This window comes from Tupaia chinensis, unplaced genomic scaffold, assembly GCF_000334495.1.
Source record: "Tupaia chinensis unplaced genomic scaffold, TupChi_1.0 Scaffold139431_1, whole genome shotgun sequence".
NCBI lineage: Eukaryota > Metazoa > Chordata > Mammalia > Scandentia > Tupaiidae > Tupaia > Tupaia belangeri.
Window position 1 is genome coordinate 770,877 of NW_006199316.1, and position 3,310 is coordinate 774,186.

General features: G+C 44.8%; 1 protein-coding gene across 1 annotated transcript in view; it reads right to left on the reverse strand.

Annotated features, from left to right (window-relative positions):
• Window positions 1–3,310, reverse strand: part of CLNS1A (chloride nucleotide-sensitive channel 1A) — a 25,475-nt gene that overhangs the window by 17,027 nt on the left and 5,138 nt on the right. The window lies entirely within an intron of this gene.

A 3,310-nucleotide genomic window follows, 5' to 3' on the forward strand; every position in this document is an offset into this window, starting at 1 on the left:
AAGCCACCGGATCCAGGACGCGAACCGCGGTCGACTACGTGGGAGTCCAGCGACATTGCCATTACGCTAACTGCTGGTTCCCAAATTTTATTTATTTTTTTTCCAATTTGACCAGAGAGTGACAGAGTGAGAGACAGAGAGAAACAAAGAGAGACAGAGGGAAAGTGAGAAAGCAAGCTACTAGGTCCATGACTCAAACCATGGTCGACCACGTGGGAGTCTAGCGCCTCAACCACCATGCCACCTGCTGGCCTTGATCTCCTCTTTTTCTGAATTGTACTTATGGTCAGGAATATATCATTTAGCACTTAATCCTACATTAATGAATCTTATACGGACCCTGGCAGAATGAGCAATTCAAGAGGAGGACCCGTCTTGCCACATTTTAAAGGACTCCAATACCTTTAGGACAGTGCTCAGCAGGCAGACACACAACGAACACCTGGTACTCGCTAGTTTCTCCAGTGAGCCTGCGTTAAATGCCAAATACATGAAACGGCGAGATCACACTCACAAGTCAGAAAACAATCATCTCATAGACATTTTTTTTTTTTTTGAGAGATTTTTACTATATGCATGCACTCTCTAGAGAGACAGAAGGCAAGAAATCATTCCCCGGGGGGATGGCAACTCTGCAATTTCTTCTCCTTCATTCTCCTCCTAGGATTTTGGGCACGCATGCACACGCACCTGGTGTGAGTTTGAAGCCACTGGGTCCAGGACTCAAACTGTGTTTGGCCAGATGGGAGTCCAGCAACATAGCCACTATGCCATCTGCTGGTCCCCTGAAAGTCAGTCTTTATGAAGCCTGCAGTTTATTGTGCAGCTTTAGGAGAAAATCACAGATAAACTAGGCCTAGTTTACTCTCCATGTGGTCAAAACCCAAAGTTTTATTTCTGTAACAAGGGAAATACTTAGCCCAAATCAGTAGACTGAGTTTTGAATAAGGGCTGCCTAATTTTTTGGTTAACACTTCACCCATCTGGAACTTGCCAGGAAAGAAAATAAGCAAAAAGATCCTGAAGAAGTAAAAAAAAAAAAGGCAATAAAAGCTAATGCAATACAGTAGTTGCCCAGGGCTGGAAGGAAATAAGGAATGACTGCCAAGCGGATACTGGTTTCTTTTTAGGGTAATGGAAATATTCTAAATTGACTGCGGTGATGGTTGCACAACACTAAATAGACTAAAACCTATCAAGCCGCACACTTTAAGTCGAAAAATTACATGCTATGTGAATTACCTTAATACAGCTATTACTTATTTTTAAAAAGTTAACTCAGTAACACTCTTGTAATATTCTATTTTCTGTGTAATTTTAACGAGCATGGTTCTCTAATTTCTTTTTTCTTTTGCTATAGAGTACGAGCACTCATGGAGGGTGGTGGGGAGAAATCACCCCCCAAGGGGGATGGCCACACTGCAATCCCTTCTCCTCCACTCTCCTCTCAGGACTTCGGCGGCACACATACACACACCCAGTGTGATTTTTCTTTTAAGCTGCCAGATTTGAAGGGCACAGCTGGCCATGTGGAATCCAGCCACCTTAACTTCCACACCACCTGCTGGCCTGGCTGTCTAATTTCTAACCAAGCAAAAACAAAGTACAACAAGAGAACCTAGGGCTTCCTTGGGCAGGAACAATGTCAGTGTGGAAGCTGAGATCACTCATATTCATGTAAGCAGACACTGAACCGTATCCCTCAGTCCCCTTAAACGTGAAACGGACGTCTAACAGCACAGCACAAGTATGTGACACATGACCTTCAGCTATCAAAGACATCAAAAGCAAAGGCCGAAGATTAGATTGTGGCTGTAATCGTTCACTCTGTAAATATACTAAAACTTAATTGTATATTTTTAAAAAACAGAAGTAATAAAATATGCACTGTTATTTGAAGAGATTTCCATCTGACACGCTTATTAAAAAACAAACACGGTGGGACCAGCAGTGGGCGTAATGGTTATGTTGCTGGACTCCCATTAAGTCGACCGCAGTTCGAATCCCAGATCTGGTGGCTTAAACTCAAGCTGGGCACATGTGTGTGCATGCCCAGGATCCCGAGAGGAGAGTGGAGGAGAAGGGACTGCGGCGTAGCCATCCCCCTGGGGGGTGTTTTCTCGCTTTCTGTCTATCTTTCTGGCGAGCACACGCGCCCTCAAAACAAACAAACAAAACCATGTGGGGGACCAGCAGTTAGCGTAATGGCTATGTCGCTGGACTCCCACGTAGTCGACCGTTGGTTTGTGCCCTGGACCTGGTGGCTTAAAACTCACGCAGGGCGTGTGTGCGTGCGTGCCCAAGATCCCGAGAAGAATGGAGAAGGGATTGCGGTGTGGCGCTCTCGCTTTCTGTCTCTTTGTCTCTCTTTGTCTGTCTGGCGAGCAAGCACACCCTATAGCAAAAACCTAAAAAAAAAAAAAAAAAAACCCATGTGGACCAAAGGGTGACATGGTGGTTAAAGCGCTGGACTCCCACATTGTGTACGGCAGTTGGAGTCTCAGATTTGCTGAGACTTACCTTCTCTCTCTGGTGAGCACACATGCTCTGTAGCAAATTAATAATAATAATGATAATGACAAATAAAATTAAATAATTAACTTTTTTTTAAAAAAAGTGATAAACCTTAGAGAGTTTAAAGTGATAAAATGGTCTAGAAATTATTTTCCAGAATGACTCATCCCCACTACTTCCAAAGAAACAGGTTTTACCGTACCCAGACTGTGTGCTGTGCGCCCTTCCTGCCCGCTGCCTTTCTCTTAACGTGGAGGTGAAACAGCGCTCACGTACCACAGACAGACTGCCAGGCCCCACCAGTCTTATTTTAAAGCAAATAAACCACCTTTTCTCACCCCCAAAATCTCTTGATATCTTTCACAATTCAGAAAGGAACCATCTGAACTGCATGTCCAAAACAACCTCATACCTCCAGAGCCACAACTCTGTTCTTTATTCACAGAGCTCACGTGTGCACATATTGGAGCGAGAGAAGAGCACCCTCCACATGGCCGGGTCCCGTCGCAATCCCCTTCCTCAGGTCCTGCAGCCTGGAGGATCTTGGGCACTGACACGAAAGCCCAGCATGTGCAGGCGGACCTAGCTGAGGTTTGAACTGCAATCACCACATGAGACCAAGCTTCTGAGCAGAGCATTACTTCTGTGCCCTGGAGCCAGCCCTCTCAGAGCCACAAAACTCTAATGACTCAACAGGGTGAGGAAAAAACTGAAAACTAACACAGAAGTGGTGCTTGTTGAATTTTGGCATTTACTTTGAAAAGCACATAATAAGTCTCTGTTGTGTTTCCTGCTG